Genomic DNA, 18,074 nt, shown 5'->3' with positions numbered 1-18,074 from the left:
AATCAAACACTCATCCAGCTCTCGCTATATAGGTGTTTTGTGGATGTGAATCCAGTCCACAATCAGTTGACTTTCGTGAAGGGAGATTATCCTGGTTAATCGGGGTGAGCCTGATCCAGTCCATTGGAAGGCCTTCAGAGCAGAACTGAGGCTTCCTCGAGGAAGAAATGCTGGCTGGGGACACTCGCATCAGCCCGCTCTAGAATGCCCAGCTGGCCCGATGGATTTCAGCCTTAGCCAGCCGGCCCCGCAATCCCATAACCCAATTCCTTGCAATAAATCTCTTAATATTTATCATCCACTCGTCTGCTTCCCTAGTTGAACTCTGACTGATGCAGTTCTGAAATGTTCATTGTGATTAATGTATAAAAATGAATTAGTGCCAGTATATTGTACGTGTATAAAAGCTAACACTACAAAGCGTATGTTTAAGTGGTTTAAAATTTTCCCTGTGTTCTTGTTTACTGATGAACTTACACTCTCTCAGAGGAAGGACTCAGAAAATACCTTGCCAAGCCAAAGTAAACTTTAGATTAAAATTCCATTTGAATCGTTGTAAACAAATTCTGAATCTGCAGTCTCAATAAGATTCCAGAAGGTTAAAAAAGAGAGAGACTCCTTCCCTCTGATTTAAAGCACATATTAACACACTCACATCCGTTAGAAGGCACCTACCTAGTCCCCACGGACATTTTCATTTATTCAAATAGCATTAATTGAATGTCAATGACCTCCTGAACTCCTTTTAGCTTTGTGACCTCGGACAAGGCACTCAACGTCTCTGTATCTCAAGTTCCTCATCTATAACATAGGGATACAAATGGGGCCTGCCTCTTGGGGCTATTGTGGTGATTAAGTCAGTCGATATGTTGAAGCACTTAGAAGACTGGCTGGCACATGGTACGGTGTGTATTTGCGGGTTTGGGAAGCTGGCAGGGACTTCACAGAGGAGCTGGATTAGGTACGGGGCATGAGGTACAATCCTGCATAATGGAGAAAACCGGTCTGAGCAGAGTTTAAAGGCAGGAATGAGAAAAGCTCGTTATTGACCCTAATTAAACCAGCCTGCCTGCCATGGATGGTTCCTACTGGAAACCTCAGGAGAGAAAATGAGTGCCAGATTATGGTCAAAGCAAAGTCTGGATTCTTCACCTATGTTATGTTTTTCAAAAGGGTTTTATGGTTAAATAGGCTTGGAAAACTTTACATAAAAACTAACAGGGATCTTCAAGGCAGGATTCCCCTAACGACCTTAATCTACTAATGTGCTGGCAATGGAGAGCCATATGCAGCAGCTGTCAAAATGGACAACAGAACCCTCTCACTCCAGGGCATCTCCCAGGAAAACTGTTCCAAGGTGCACACGTCTGCAAATGCCAGTTGGAGTAACTATTTTCTGAATTCTTGACACTCTGGCGTCTAGGGCCTCACTGACCCGGGAGAGACTGCCCTTTCCAGGGCTAGCCAATTCTTAAAGACAGAAAACTACTCACCTGGGAGCTTGCCTTTCCTACACGAACTAACCAAGTCAGAGCCCACCCACCCAGAACCTCCTCTCTGTGGCTCTTACGCAGCAGGAAGCAATACTCCCCTGCCCTAATCATCCCAGGGTCAGCCTCTATACCCGTGAGCCCACTGAAATTATTGAGATGAGCCAGTCCCAAGCCTGCTTACCCTGCCTTGCCTTTCCTGAGGAAACCACAATAAAGGCTGCTGCCCATGCCTTCCCTTCACTCCTTCTGCTTCCTGACCCAACCTGTGCTTCCCCGTGTGGCCCTGCAGAGCTTGGCATGCCCCTTCCTGGGAACTGAGAGTAACAAACTATCTTTTCATTTTTTGAGGAAGGTTCGTCCTGAGCTAACATCTGCCAATCCTCCTCTTTTTGCTGAGGAAGACTGGCCCTGAGCTAACACACATGCCCATCTTCCTCTACTTTACATGTGGGATGCCTACCATAGCATGGCTTGCCAAGCAGTGCCGTGTCTACACCCAGGATCCGAACCAGCGACCCCAGGCCACTGAAGTGGAACGTGTGCACTTTACTGTGCCACCGGGTGGGCCCCCACAAACTATCTTTTCGATCGCAATTGCTGATTTTTGGTTTCACCATGCCTGAATAATAATAAAACCTACACTCTACGACGTCAGTGTTGGCAAGGAAGGGCTTTTAAAGACTTTTAAGCAGAAGAGTAAAATAATTATGTTTTAGAAGTATTCATCTTAAGCATCACTTTGATACCACATGCCAAATTCCCAGAGCATCTTCAGAGGCCTGGGAAGCCCCAAACTAACCTGAACATTAAACTGAAAGTCATGAGGGGTCTAGGGAGCCTGAACCCCCGCCTATCTAGAAGTCCTGTTAAACTTGAAGAGTGTTTAGGAGCACAGAGCTTCTCAAGGAGAGACATCCCTTTAGCCCAGCATGGACACCCTGGGATTGTGAGCCAAACCTCACAAACACAGGAAAGGTGATGGACAGTCAGCCAGCTGCAGCTTCTTCCCTGTGTTTAGATAATTCTAGAGGTCTACGGCAATCAAGATTTGTGTTTCACCTAAACGTTTCAATTGGAGGTACACCAGAACTGGGAAACTGGTCCTGTCTCTAAACATTTTGGCCTCTTTTTTTTCACCTGCAATATAAGAGGGTCGAATCAGTTATTTTGTAAAGTACCTCCCAGCTCTGAAATTCTGTGATTCTAAATTACTCTACAAAGCTACTAATCCCAGATAATTTTATAACCCTATAAAACTGCTCTAAGTCACAAATAGGACGTATGTAAAGTTTTTTCATCTCTAAGTACTTTTTTCTTTTCTGTTCAATGCCAGCTCTCCAAAGTACACTTTTCTTTTGTTAGTTACAATTACCCCTACTATTTATTGTGAGCCAAATAAAATAAATATTTTACTTTGGAAAAGGAAACATACATTTTTTCCTAGTCCAGTGCCAGCCTTCATTCCACACCTTGCGCCATCATTTAATCAACTGTGAGCTTTATGTGCACTTGGAAAAGACATTAGGGAAATAATGACTCATCGCCCTACAGAGCTCTTTTAGGTCAAGAGGACACAGGCTGCATCCCCTGCCCCCAAAGGGAGCACTTGGCAGAACCCTAAATGGGAACTGCTATGACCTCTGCTTGAAAGTAAGGAAATGAATCACAGGGCTTGACCAAGACTTACCAGTTCTGTCTCCAAATGAAGAAACAATGATAGACCTGATGGTTGCCTGATAAGAAAATTGGAGTAAAGAGTGGGAGACACTAATACATCAGCTTGATATCTTCTGCAGGGAGAACACTGCAACTTGCAAAATGCAAGTTCTTCATGTGCAAAGCAGCTGCCTGTTGTTCCATCTCAGGTGGGATCTCAGGTTCCTCGTATGTAAAATGTCAGATTTGGAACAGATGGTATTTCAAATCAATATCTTCTTTAGTCATTAAGTATGGAGTTTCACACTGAATCCCTTGACAGCGCTATTTTTCCGGTAAGGAAAATAGATACCCAGGTGTTACTGGATTGTAACAAAGCCACCAAAGAAATAGGATCCTTGCTCAGAACAGTATTTGTGCAAAGAGAAAACAGTGTCCTGTAGTCAGGAGCATTAATCTTGCCTAAACAAGCCAAAATTGGAGGGCATGATGGAAGAACCAGAAAGAGAAGAAAAAGAGTGAAGGAAAAGATGACTGACATTTAGCTTGGCCAATGAATTATTAGTCCCGAGGAAAAAAAGGCAAGAGCAATAACAAAGTAGAAAAGATTTTCTCATTACTCAGCAGTATGGAGAAGCAGGTGTAAATGACAGCAGCAAGCATCAGGAGGTGTGGACCATGTCCTTCCTATTTTCTAGACACTCTTGTGCTGTAGACATTGCCCCTGGGGAAGTCTTCAACTGCTGCAGTCAGACAACGCAGTTACTCTTACACTCCTGTGGGGAAGCAGCTATATATGCTCATTCAATAGATATTTATTGAACATCTACTTATACATAACTGAACTAATCACTTAGCATCTATAGACATAAATAATTCTTGCCTTTAAGAAGTTTGCTATCAAGCGAAAGAAACAGCTGACAACTCACTATAATAAGAGTGCTATTGCAGAAGTACAAAGAGCAATGGAAAAAATATTCTTCCAAAGACCTCATGCAGAAGATGAGATCTGAGCTCAGCTTTAAAGAATGGGTAAGATTTTGATAGGCAAACTGAGAGGAAAAGCATTCTGGGAAGATGAAAGAGAGAGAGCAAAGGCCTTCCTTAAAATCGTTTACAAAACTATTCCAAACGTGATCTCCGCTCAAATGTCCTGCTCATAATTATTTTGGTGGTATCTTTAGTGGGGGAAAGTCCCTGAACACACTCGTTGCGTCTTTACATCCTTCTGAGCCAGCTCCATGGATGAGGGAACCTATTGCCGCTCCAGATAAGTATGTCACCACTTCGATTCCAGCATCGCAACCCATCTCTCAGACTTTCAGGAAACTAGATGCCATCGCACCAAATGTTTGCTTTATCAGTCAGAGGAAATTAGTTCTTCAATTGCAAGCTTGAGGGTCCTGGCCAGAGTTGTGTTCTAGAAGACATATTGCACTGTGTGGCATCACCTGAATGAGCAATAGCAAAGGTGAGTAACTCCGACACAGCTTCACGGACTAAGCTCAGGTGAGCAAACTTCATTTCAGCAGGACTTCCAGTAATATCCTTGACCATTCAGGAGCCACTCCTGATACAGATCTCACATATGAATTAACCAAGAACATCTTTCTGGTAAAATGAGATCATTTCTAGTGAAATATCAAAATAAAATCAGGGAAGGTTTTTTGAGATTATTTTCTCTAACAGGAAAGCCAATGCTTTCATGTCCTTTGAATTTTTAATGTTCTCTTAATTTTTTCAAAAACTCCCAAATAGTTGTTTCAAAAGTAAATATATACTCAGTTAACTGTGGCTATGTCTGGAGGGAGAGATTATGGACTAATTCCACATGGTTTTTTTTCCTGAGGAAGATTCGCCCTGAGCTAACATCTGTTCCCAATCTTCTTTTTGCTTGAGGAAGATTCACCCTGAGCCAACATCTGTGCCAACCTTCCTCTGTTTGTATGTGGGATGCTGCCACAGCACAGCCACTGGGGAGTGGTGTCAGTCTGTGTGGGGAATGGAACCCAACCCAAGCAGAGGGTGCTGAACTTAACCACTAGGCCATGGGGCGCCCCCAGTTCCACTTTTTTATTTTCTACATTTTGAATTGTTTGAATTTCTTACAGAGCAGATATATTTTTAAGAGTACACATATATATTTTTTGCAATCAATCTCTGCAGGTTGAGAACGTCCTAATTCGTTGTTCTACGTAAAGCGAGCTCTGAACATCTCTGTGCATCTGTGTTACATGTATATTTTTGCCTACACCATGATGCCATGCACTAATATATACTCAAAAAAATTAGTTGAATAAAATAATCAAGAAGTAACAAACATGTGTCTCTCAGCTCCAGGAATACTGTCTAAAGGCCTGCCCAGCCCTGTCTTATCGTCCTTACAGAGATGAGTTCTGGCTAACTGAACAGAAAATAAGGGAGGGAGAAACAACAGAATGGGAATCTCAGAGGGGTGTGTTGAGCCGCGCCCCCCCAACACACCCACCTCACGCTAAGTAATGCTAGAAGGTTGGGCGTGTGATTGCCTCTGGGTTGTTTTCTCAGAAATCAGCAGTTGGTCCAGGCCGTGCCTTCCTGCCCGCTTCTGCCAGCAGGAGCTCTGCAGCCTGTCCAGCTCCCTTATCATCTCCGCGGGGGTGTTTGGTGCCCTGGCAACCCTGATTGTAAAACACGTTTATACCCTTGGGCCGCTGCCACGAGCAGTGGGGCGCGGCCACGTCGGGAGTGGAACGAGCACGATTTCAGACGATCCCCTCCACCACGTCCTCCTCATCGCCCCCGCCGCTGCGCCTCCCCTCCCCGAGATCCTCCCCGAGGCCGGGCTCTGCGGGGGGAGGCTCTGCCGGTGAGACGCCCCCGCCCCGCCCCCCTGCGCCCGAAGCTTAGGGAAGAGTTGGCTGAGCGCTAAGTGCACGCGCGCTGTTTTTACTCAAAGCTTGGGCTCAAACGTAAGCTAAACCTGATTAGGAAATGATGTCAAGAGAAAGAAAAATGCTGAATTTGCTTTCTGGTAACTGAGATAAAAAGTTCTTGCAGCCCTCCACTTGTCTAGGAGGGCAGCCCTGAGTCGTTCGATGGAGCGGTTGGATGGGGAGAGCCTACGCAGTACTCCTGGGGAGGTGCCAGCCGCAGGGTGTCAGGCAGCAGCACCCTCCGCACCTGCTGCAGCCCCACGAGGGCAGCCCTGCTGCGCCCGGTGCTGGGGGCCCAGTCCAGCCAGACTGAAGAGAATCCAGAGCAGAGTACGGGGAAAGACTCATGCCAGCATCAGTCGGCTCTGGAATGTTCCTTGGCTCCCACATCACTAAGTCAACCTGCCGCGTAATCCAGAACAACCAGAGGCCCTGGTGGGGTGTGGGTATGAAAAACCAGAAACAACCCTAAGTGCCCAGAGCTCTTGAGAAAGAGGTATTTAGTTTCTTTACCAATAGAATTTTCCGGTATCCACAGATCCTCCCTACCACCCTTCATTGACAAGCCGCGATTGCCTCGCCTTTACAAGAAAACGGGTATTTAGGAGCTAGTCAGTGTTCATACCTCTTTAGGTGGTGGTTTAAAGTTTTTTAAATCTGAACCAACAGATGGCCTAAGGCTAGGAGGCAGGTTAAAGTGGACTGAGGGTGGGTTGAGAATGATGATCCTGAAACACTGAATTGGAACCCACCTTACTGTCCATCCAGACAGCACCCTGGTCTGTGGGTGGTCTCAGACACCCAAACGTCCTGGGGTCAAGGCCCTAGGAGTGCAGGTCTGGGGAAACCACCCACCAAACCCAGGCAGAAAGTGAAGAATGAATGAAATGTGTCCACTTCTTCTTTTCTTCTCCCACCAGTTACTGCAATACTTGCTAAGGTGCCTGTTTGACCAAGGTTAGGAAATACTTATTGCACCATTTTAATTAGCTTATCTTCCAGCAACTTTAAGTGTGTGGGCTGAGACAAGGCCTTGAAGCAGGGCGAGTGCGTCCTGACACCCCTCCCCCACGCCGCCGGCCTCACTTTCTGTTCTCTTTTCCATTTAACCAGCATCAGCTCCTTCATCTTCACCCAGTGACTTCCTGTCTTCTCAATCCCTCCCTGGGTAAAAACAGACATATTTCATATGCTTTGAAACTTACTCATATGATGAACTTTCCCTTTGCCCTCTAAGTCATAAAATTATAAGCCAAATGTACTGTTAAGGAGAGGTCATTACTGATAGTTGTCTTAGGCTTAAGACTGGTGCTGAAGGCAAATCGCTTCATGTTTTAAGGGAACCAGAAGACATTCATTTTCTCACAGTTGTGGGGGCTGGAAGTCCCAGACCAAGGCACCGGGATTGGTCTCTGGGGCGGCTTCTCTTCTGGCTGGTAGATAGCCCCTTCTCCCTGGGTCCCCACAAGGCCTTTCCTCTGTGCTCACGAGGAGAGACGACAGCTCGGGTGTCGCTGCTTCTTCTAAGGGCACAGTCCTATCAGATTAGGGCCCACCCTTATGACCTCATTTAACCTACTGCCTCCCTGAAGGCCTGATGTCCAAACACCGTCACACTGGGGGGTAAGGGCTTCAACATAGGAATTTGGGGAGTGAGGGGGACACAGTTTAGTCCATAACGTAGGATGGAGGGGCTCTAGGCAAGCTGCATGGGCTCCAGAGTCAGATCTGGAGGCTTTCCCTTAACACACGATGGCTGACTCATGATGACGATGCTAAGAGATGTGATAATGGTGGTTGTGGTGAGAGACACGGGTTTGCTGAAAGTTACTGATGTTAGATAAGCAACAACATTAAAAGAAAAAATATAGCTTAGATCTAGCCATATGAGATAATCATAATCATTTACTTAAAATTTGAGAGCAATTTGAAAATAAAGGGTATAAATATCCCTCACCAAGTTAAACCACAGTACTGACACTATTCTTCATTTTACTTTTTAAATCCCCCAACATCACTTGATGGATTGAGTGAAATATTGAAAGCATTAATTGCTTGAAAGTGGGAATCATTAGCAAAGGAAGCTGGAAAAAGATGAGACAGAGTCTAATGTGGTAGTGTTTATCTGAGCATTACCTAACAGAGGGACTGACGGCCAACGAAGTCCTGTGTTTAATTCACTCATTCATTCCATAATCATTTGATTGTCTGCTGATACTTGAGGAATTAGACAAATGAAATCAGGTTGGCATTTTAGCAAAATGACTGGTTGCCCTGTGGATAAAGGATGGGAAGGGGCAGCAGCGGAAGCAGGAGGAATTAGAGGCTGCGGCAGTAACCTGGTCAGAAATGACGGCAGCCTGAATACCTGACGACTTAGAAATAGGCAAACTGAAGGGATAGGTATTTGGGAGGCAGAATCAATTCCTTTGGAAAGATCATTCTCATAATCAGGAAGAAAATTCAGGCTGTCTACATCAAGGAATACTTCTTAAGGTCAAGGTAATAAGAATGGCAGTTAGAATTAATGAGTACATACCATATGCCTTTACACGCTTCATCTTTGTAGCAAGGCAAGGGGAGCGATTGCTAAAGCTGTCAGGAGTGTGGGTTCAAATCCCAGCTCTCCCTCACTAGCTGTGTGATCTTAAAAATGTTCTTAACCTCTCTGTGCCTCAGTCTCCTTGACAGTCATATAGGGATTGAATGAGTTAATATATGCCCCTGACCTCACGCACTTTTGTGTCTAGTCATCTAGCACATTCATTCTCTGACCTTAAGATCAACTAATTCACCTTCTCAGAAGGTGGATAATGCCAGACCATAGACACTACATTCTGCTGTAACTGTTTATTTTTCATCTGTGTTATCCCCAGGGCACAGGTCAGTTCCCAGCTCACCCTAGGAAGTTAATGGTGACACAGCTGAGGTCCCTTAAATGGCTTCTCCTAACCACACCCCAACATTGCCTGGACCTGCCATTCAGACGCCAGCTATCACTTCCAGGAGCCCTTTCTTGTGTATTCCTGGTAACCACTCGTGACAGCCACTTAGAATATTACTACGTGGACGTCGGTTTAACTTTCTAAAGTTCATTTAAATACATTGGTATTATTTGCTTAGTGTTTATACTCTGTTGGTTCCACAGCAGGGTCGTCTCTTCATAACTTTCAAACGTGAGCAAGAATGTCATTCTCACATCCAGCCCTATGATAGGCATCCTGTCTCTAAACAGGTCAGCGGACAAGGAACGCTCTGGAAGCTTGGGGTGTCCTTTGCCCTCCTGTAAGTCATAATCCTTCCATTCTTCTCTGTCACCTTGCTTGCAGGGACTTGGTAGCTAAATCTACCAGCAGTTTTTTAAGAATAGTTTTTATTACTTTAGAGAAAATTGGTTTTCCTCAAAATTTTTTAATTGCAATTCTCTCCCATGATGAAAAGTCTAGGAAAACATGGAGAGGAATATCAAAATGCTTGTATAAGTAGGAGCAAAGGCTACATTAGATTAAGGAATTAACTCGACTTACGTTAGAGAAACATTAACTAAGCAGGGTAGGCATCTGCCATTGATACAAACATTTAAAGGACGAAGTCACTCAGGATAGAGGAATTGTAAACGTAGATCAGAAACAGTAAAATTGAGATTCAAATCTAGATCGACATTGTAATAATGAAGCTGATAGAATTAGCAAACTCACTGCAAATGTGAGGGAAAGTCATTTTTTCAAAAAACAGTAAGGCTAGGATGCAACAGAGGGTGTACCACGGCACAGACTGTCGTGTTCCCTGATAGCATCTTATATCTTTTTCAAAATACCTCATCAGAAGGGACGACTCTGTTCAATTCTAGCCAATAAATTTGAATATCTCGATGGAAGGGATGACTTTCCAAAAAATATATAGAAAAATTGCCAAAATATAAATACAAATTACAAGATTTCCAAATTGGATCTCAAAAAAGACAGAAAATTGAAATAGACCAGGTGTTATAATGGTCAACCTATTATCCCCCCAAAAATACCAGATCCAGACATTTTCACAGGGAAAGCTTACCAAACCTGTAGGGAAAAGATTACTCCAATGCTTTTTAAGCTGATCCATAACTTTAAATAAAAAGAAAAGTTAAAAATTATTTTCAGGAAGACTATATTCTTGATTCCAGTAATTTGACAAAGAGAAAACACAAACACACACATATTGCAGGTGAATCTGTATTTTGAACATGATTGCAAAAACCTAAATAAATGATTAGTGAACAGAATCTAGCAACACACTAAAAGAATAATATATCTTTTTTCTTTTCTTTTCTTTCTTTTTTTCTTTTTGCTGAGGAAGATTTGCCCTGAGCTAACATCCATTGCCAGTCTTCTTCTTTTCTTTTTATGTGAGCTGCTGCCACAGCATGGCCACTAACAGACAAGTGGTATAGGTCCATGCCCAGAATCTGAACCCAGCCTGCCTAAGCAGAGCATGCTGGACCACTAGGCCACCAGCACCGGCTCAAAAAGAATAATATATCTTGACCAAGTAAAGTTCATAGCTAAAATGAGGAAACAGTTTACTATTAGGATATTAATATGATTTACTGTATTAAGACAAAAATTATATAATTATCTCTATAGATGCTATAAGGCATTTGATGAAACAGCATTCTTAAATTAAAAAAAAATCTCAATATGTAGGTCTAAAATATATAAAACTAAACATATATAAGTGCACACACACATTATGCTTAGTGAAGAAATACTAGATACATTCCTATTAAAATGAAAAACAAGGATATCAACATCACAATTATTATTAAAATTGTTCTGGAGTTATTAACCAAGAAAAGTAGGCAAGTAAAGGAAATATAAAAATTTTAAATAACAGAGCATATTTGGAATTAGATTTGTGATATCTGTTATAATGGACTTGTATACAGAGAAAACCCAAGGGAATTGACTAAAAATTATTAGAAGCAGTAAGAAAATACATAGAATTAATAAAGAAAAATCACTCACAAAGTTAGTAAACAAAAATGTGTTAGAAAATATGACGGAAGAGAAGACTCATTTCTGCAATTCCAATAAAAGTGGTGAAATACCTAGTGAGAAACATAACAAGATATGCACAAAGCCTACTCTTTGTTTAATGGAAACGTTACCGAGGGACTGTGATAAAGGTTGCTGTTGGTCTCTCATTTCCCACTCCCTCCTCAGTAATGCAGCCCTAGACTTTGGCTGGGCACACAGCCTCCCAGAATAAAAACGATGCTTTGCAACCTTGCTTGCAGGAAGTATGATCACTTGGCTAAGTGCTAGACCACAGGGGAAAGCAGACGTGGGATGTGCTAATTCTGGGAGGGGTCCTTCAGGAGGGGAGGCAGTCTCTCTGGCTCTCGGTCCGCATTCCTGAGCCTATGAGGGTGGAACTGGAGCAGCCGTCTTGTCCACAAGGCAGAAGCTGTGTTGTGGATGGTGGAGTAACAAAGAAGGAGGCTGGGTCTCTGATGATGATACGGCATCACCATAGAGCCCCGGGCAAACCTGTCCATATTCATGGGGAAGGGTTCTCACTTAAGGAATCGTTACTTTGTGCTTTCAATCAATCACAGCTGAACTTAATTTTGACCCAGAGACCCAAAAGCAGAATCAAAATCCAGACAGGCTGAAACAGTTGTCTGTTCCTAAAAGATCTCCTTTCTATGTTTGCTAATTCACACCACTTACCAACCTACCACTCCTCCATCTCTCCATTCCCCACAAGAATACTTCTTTCCATTTTTTATTGTGTTGTTATGTTTGCAAATATTTAAAAATAAATAACGTCTTAGCCCCTATCCTAACTCCTTTCTCCATGACTCCAATGTGACCTGAGACTCCATCCTCCCTACTGCTCTACATTGTCGTCTGAAATTACAAATTTCATCCTGCCGGTCCTGTGTTTAGATTATTTGTTAGCGTTCCGCCACTTACAGACTCCTTAAATCCTTCACAATCTGGCCTTGGCTCTCTCTTCCGCTTGCCCCCCAATCAACCCCCACAACCAAGCCGCAAGTCCGTCCAAAAAGAATCCCGGGCAGTTCTTCCAAAGCACGGAGCTCTTGCATGCCTCTGTGGCTTTGCACACTCTCTCTTCTCTGCCTGGAATGCCCCATGCCTGCTCTGACCTGCTTGCCCATGCTCCGTTCTCAGCTCATCTTAGAACACCTCCCTGAGAAGCCCTCCCACATCCCTCTCTGTCCCCCAAACTGAGCAGATGCTCCTCCTTTTCTGGGTTTCCTTAATACCCTGACATAACCTCTAAATAGCATAAACACTGGGTTCTCACCTTTCTGCCTCCATTAGAACATAAACTCCTTGAGAACAAAGACTGGACCTTGTTCATAAATGGCTCAAGCCCACCATGAACCTCAAGTTAAGAACTCCTGCATTAGTGAAATTCCCTGGAATGCCTCATCTGCACTTTGCTTTGGGGGTGCAGGCTAATTTAAATGCTGTAGAACGCTAGCCTTTCATCTCAGACAGAATCATTGCACAGCCCAGGAGCCAACCTTTAGGAAATATGAAGTGAATTTAATAGCCTCTTCAATTTTATCAAACCATCCATGACTTCCTGAAGGATTACCCCCAAGCTAAACACCTCGCGAGGAATTTTTATTCCAGACCCAGGCTGACTGGGGCATTGACCTGAGTGCAGCTCAGCTTCTCTTAAAAACCCCCCAAAGACCCCCAAAACTTCAAGTTCCCTGCAGTAGTTGTGCATCACAACTCGCCTCATGACCACCTGAAGTTTAACTGAAAACTCAAAAGCCTAACAGAATGTGAGAAGTCTCTGGAACAGAAAGCAGAGAGAGCCTAGTCCAAAAAGATTCTTTTCCCATGACACTGAATGCTTTTTAAGATAGGGGTTCTCCTTGAGCCCCTACAGGTGCAGCCTCAGTGCCTCCTGGCTGGTATTTGTAAGGCCCACACTTTTTGGAATAAATTACTAAGGCAACAATAACGTAAGGAACGGCAAAATTGTTTCCTAGAAGAGTCGCCAGGAGAAGTATTCAAGGTCACTGCTGGGTCTGTTGGGAAAAAAGGAACCTCAAAAATGTGAAAGATTTTGTGTGCGTGTGTGAGGAAGATCAGCCCTGAGCTAACATCTGTACCAATCTTCCTCTATTTCCATATGTGGGACGACGCCACAGCATGGCTTGATGAGCGGTGTGTGGGTACGCTCCCGGGATCCAAACCTGAGGTCCCAGGGCTGCCAAAGCAGAGTGTGTGAACTTTACCACTATGTCACTGGGCTAGCCCCTGAAGGACTATTTTGATAGTTAACATGTAGTTAATCACAGCACACCTCAAAAGATGAATGCACCTTTTACACAAATAATTTTCACAAATGAAATCAGTTGTAAAATTGCAGTTTTGAGCAGCCATATGATAAAATACCTTTTTTCCCTTATATTTAACTCTTGTTATGGCCAGATAACAAGCTTTAATTCTATACTTTAATGGCAAGATGACCTTGTAAAATAAGCCACAGTGCTGTGCCCCCGGGGAAGACAGCAGGCGTGCTTAGGTGTTTAGATGTTTCAATATGTCTTTGGTTGGGGAGTAAAAATCAGAACTTACTACTCATCCTTTCAATGCTTCTTATAAACATAATTTTCCCATGTGCCACCAGCCTGTATAGACAAATGAGATCAGATAAACTGAACAAGCTCTAACTCCACTGGATTGTTCAAATTACATCAAACGTGTAATTTTACTATCATAATCATCATATTTTATAGCAGAAGGTAGAAAGGACACAAAATAAATGCTTATTTCACTGTTGTCTACTGAACTGATTAGGAGAGAAGATAGATCTTCTGAACGTATGTGAGGAAGAAGGTTACTATATACCAAGAATAATGTAAATTACCAGCTACCTTTTTTGTTTTTTGATGAGGAAGATTTGCCCTGAGTTAACATCCATTGCCAATCTTCCTTTTTTTGGCTTGAGGAAGATTAGCCCTGTGCTAACATCTGTGCCAATTCTCCTCTACCTCTATTTTTTGCATGAGGGATGCTGCCACAGCATGGCTGATGAGTGGAGTATGTCCACGCCTGGGATCCAAACCCTCGAACCCAGGCCATTGAAGCAGACCATGCAGAACTTTAACCATCGGCCACAGGCCGGCCCCAAATAGCTACTTTTAAATCATTTTCAGTGTCTATTGTAACTGTATATTGACTACTGCTTAAATTAATATTTTGGGAGTTTAAAAAACATGGCCATCCATATTCCTCTTACAACACTGCTTGCTAAATAGGCATGACCCTTGTATCTACCTGGGACTATGCTATTATTCTGTATTTACATGTGGTCATAAGTTTTTGATGACTATTTCTGAAGGAAAATATGTCAGAAGAAGATAGAAAATGGCACATGTTTGTATAGAATAAATATTAAAAGGAGCAGAATTAAGTGGGTAAAAGTTATGGGTAAATAAAGGAAAAAAATGTGGAAAAGGCAAAAAACAGAAGGGAGAAAGAAATAATTTAAGGTGCACAAAGAAGAGAAAGTGAATTAGGACGATAAGAGAGCATTCACGCTGAATGTGAGGAAGAGGAAGAGAGAAAGAATGGAATGTGAAGAAGGAACTGCAGCATTCAGAACGCGAGCACTAACCACAAAGGAAAAGAGCAGAGGGTGAAGGCCGGGAGGGCTGAGGACGCTGCTGGTGGCGCCCCGCCCCGCCCCGCTTGCCTCTGCCCCCCTCTTTGCTGCAAATGTTGGCAACCATCTGAGGTTTGCCCTCAGCAATGAGAGCCACCGCCCGGAAATGACCAGGAGGTCGTGCCCTCTCCCAGGGTAACCTGCAGCCAGGGACGGTCTGGAAAGTTCTAAAAGCCAGCCCTCTGTGCTGTCAGTCATACTCTGGAGCAACGCTATCCATAGAAATAGAATGAGGGCCACATAGTAATTTAAAATTTTCCTGTAGCCACATTTTAAAGAATAACAGAATAAAAAGTCTAGAAACAGACCCACACAGATAGAGCCAATAGATTTTTGGTAAAGGGACAAGGCAATTCGATGGATAAAGGGCAGGTTTGTTAACAAATGGTGTTGGTACAACTGGCCATCCATACGCAAAAAAGAAAAAATAGAATGAACCTCAACTTTAACTTCACACCCTATACAAAGAAGGATGCAAAATGAAACAGATCTAAATGTGAATCACAAAACTATAAAACTTTTAGAAGAAAATCTTTGTGACTGGGGTTAGCAAAAAGTTCTTAGATATGGTACCAAAAACACAATCTATAAAGAAAAAAAAAAGATAAACTGGACTTCATTAAAAACTTGCTCTGTGAAAATGCAGTTAAGAGAATGAAAAGACAAGGTACAAAACTTGAAAAAAATATTTGCAAATCACCTATATGGCAAAGGAATCTATAAAGAACTCTCAAAGGAGTATATAAAGAACCCTCAAAACTCAACAGAAAGAAAGGATATAACTCAATTTAAAACTGAACAAAATACTTGGACGCTTCAGCAAAGAGGTTATATGGAAGGTAATAAGTATATTAAAAATACTCACATCATTAGCCATTAGGAAAATGCCAATTAAAACCACGGTGAGAGACCACTACACATCTATTAAAATGTGAAGGAAAAACCTGATAATTCCAAGCGCTGATGAGGCTGCAGAGCGACTGGATCTCTCCCACATTGCTGCTGGTGAGAAAGCAAAATGGCACAGCTACTCTGGGAAATGATTTGATATTCCTTATAGAACTAAACATACACTTAACATACAGCCAGCAATCTCACTTCTAGGTATATACCCAAGAGAAAAGAAGGCCTATGCCACGCAACAACCTGTACTCAGATGTTCACAGCAGCTTTCTTCGTAACAGCCGAAGCCCAGAAATCACACACACGAGAATCCTCACCTCGGGGCCTATTTCTGAGGTACCTGATTTTTCAGGTGATGAGGAGTCATGATTAAAGCATAAATAGATAAATAGCTGAGAAAATGAATGCTAAAAACTATAAATAGCAATAGAAAATGAAGATAGAATTGCAACGAAGGTACAAATAACAGAATGTTATCAAATTTGTATTTATGTTACCTCTTAGAAACAAATTATCTTATAAGCGGGGAACAAATAAAGATGCTTTAAAGGAATGAAAACATAAGAATAGGATTATTTCAAATAAATGGCTTCTCTGTAAGCCACTCTGGAAAATAGCTTGGCAGTTCCTTTCAAAACTAAAAATGGTCCTTACAATACAACCCACAACAATTGCAGTCTTGGACATGTATCTCAGAATGAAATGAAGACTTATTTTCACACAGGAACTTGTATGTGAATGTTCACAGCAGCTTTATTTGTAATAGACCCAAACTGGAAACTATTCAAATGTCCTTCAATGGGTGAATAATTAAATGAACGCTGGTCCATCCATACCAGGGAGAACCAGATGCAATAAAAAGGAATGAACATTCCCAGGATGAATCGCCAGGGAATTATGCTTGGTGAAAATTGCCAGTCCCCAAAGTTTATTTGCTGTATGATTCTATTTATATAGCATTCTTGAAATGACAAAATTATAGAACTAGAGGGCAGACGAGTTGTTGCCAGGGGTTAGGGATTGGGGAGAGGATGGGCGTAGCTATAAAGGGGTGACAGGAAGGAGCCTGATGACAGCACAGTTAAGTATCTTGATTATGGTGGTGGTTATGCAAAGCCACACACGTGGTAAACTGCACAGAGACACACACTCACAAATGAGTGTGCAGATAACAGTGAACTCGGGATAAGTCTGTGAATTGTGCCAATGGCAGTTTCCCGGTGTAGATATTATAATGTAGTTCCATAAAATGTTAACACTGTGGGAAGGTGCACGAGATCTCCTTATACATTTCTTTGCAACTTTCTATGAACCTATAATTATTTCAAATTAAAAAATTATAAAAATAAAAAAATTTAAATAGAAGGTTTTTCTGAACATCATCATAAATTAACCATTTTAAGCACACCTTTACGTATTCTACAGATATGGTTACAGGATTCCCTAACGTATTCCTTTTTCTATTAATTCAAATTTTGTGCATACAAAATTCAAGAAGGTGACATTTCACTAGAGGAAAATGGACATGCACATACATTTTAATGAAGTTTACGAGACTGACAAATTTCTTCCATATCCTCATGCCACATATTTTTTCAGACGACAAGTGATATTCACGACTGCAATGATAATGAGATGACTGTTTACTGAAATTGCTTTTTTCATGCAAAAGTAATCAGTAGTGGGAGGCCAATCCATAGCCAGAAAACTAATGCTAACATTTTCAGTGGGAAGACCTATTTAAGTGGTTGGAGTCACCTTTCTCAGTCTACTAAGCAGAATCTGTGTCCACTTCTATTAAACTCACGTATCCTAACTGATACAATTTTAGTACTAAAGGAAACTTTGATCACCTACTTGCCAGAAGAGATTTAATGTTATATTTTCAAGCTGCCGTAAGTCCAACTGTGCAGTGCTGATGAGAGGCTATTTACACAGAAGAGGATCAGAATAGAAAGCCCCAAAATAGACTGCAGTGCTATATGAACACATAGTAGACGATAGAAGCAGCATTTCATATCTGTCGAGAGTTGTTGGATTACTTAGTAAATGGTGTTGGGACAAGTTTGCCATTAAGAAACAAAAAGAAAAAAAAATTTTAATTACAAAGGTAGACCCCTCCCTTCCTGCAGGTGATGGGGGAGCACGTAACTTCTCTGCGTGTGCAGAGACAGCAAGTTCCAGGTCCAGTCAGGGACCCCACTAACATGAGGGCTCTGAGTTTGGGTGCTTTAAGAGAAATTTGAATTTTTATATGAAAACTTCCAATTTTTAGTTGTTGGCAACCATTTCAAACATTTTTAAAACTGTGTGTGAACCAAGCTGTACTCATTTTCTAGAGCTGCCATAACAAATTATCACAAGCTGGGCGGCTTCAAACAGCAGAAACGTATTCTCTCACAGTTCTGGA

At 42.3% G+C, this 18,074-nt stretch overlaps 1 protein-coding gene across 1 annotated transcript in view; it reads right to left on the bottom strand.

Annotated features, from left to right (window-relative positions):
• Positions 1-18,074, bottom strand: part of LOC139084596 (uncharacterized) — a 163,227-nt gene that overhangs the window by 105,138 nt on the left and 40,015 nt on the right. The window lies entirely within an intron of this gene.

This window comes from Equus przewalskii, chromosome 7 (assembly GCF_037783145.1).
Source record: "Equus przewalskii isolate Varuska chromosome 7, EquPr2, whole genome shotgun sequence".
In the NCBI taxonomy this organism is placed as follows: domain Eukaryota; kingdom Metazoa; phylum Chordata; class Mammalia; order Perissodactyla; family Equidae; genus Equus; species Equus przewalskii.
The sequence above is the reverse complement of the archived record's forward strand: the minus strand, read 5'-3'. Positions and strand labels throughout refer to the sequence as shown.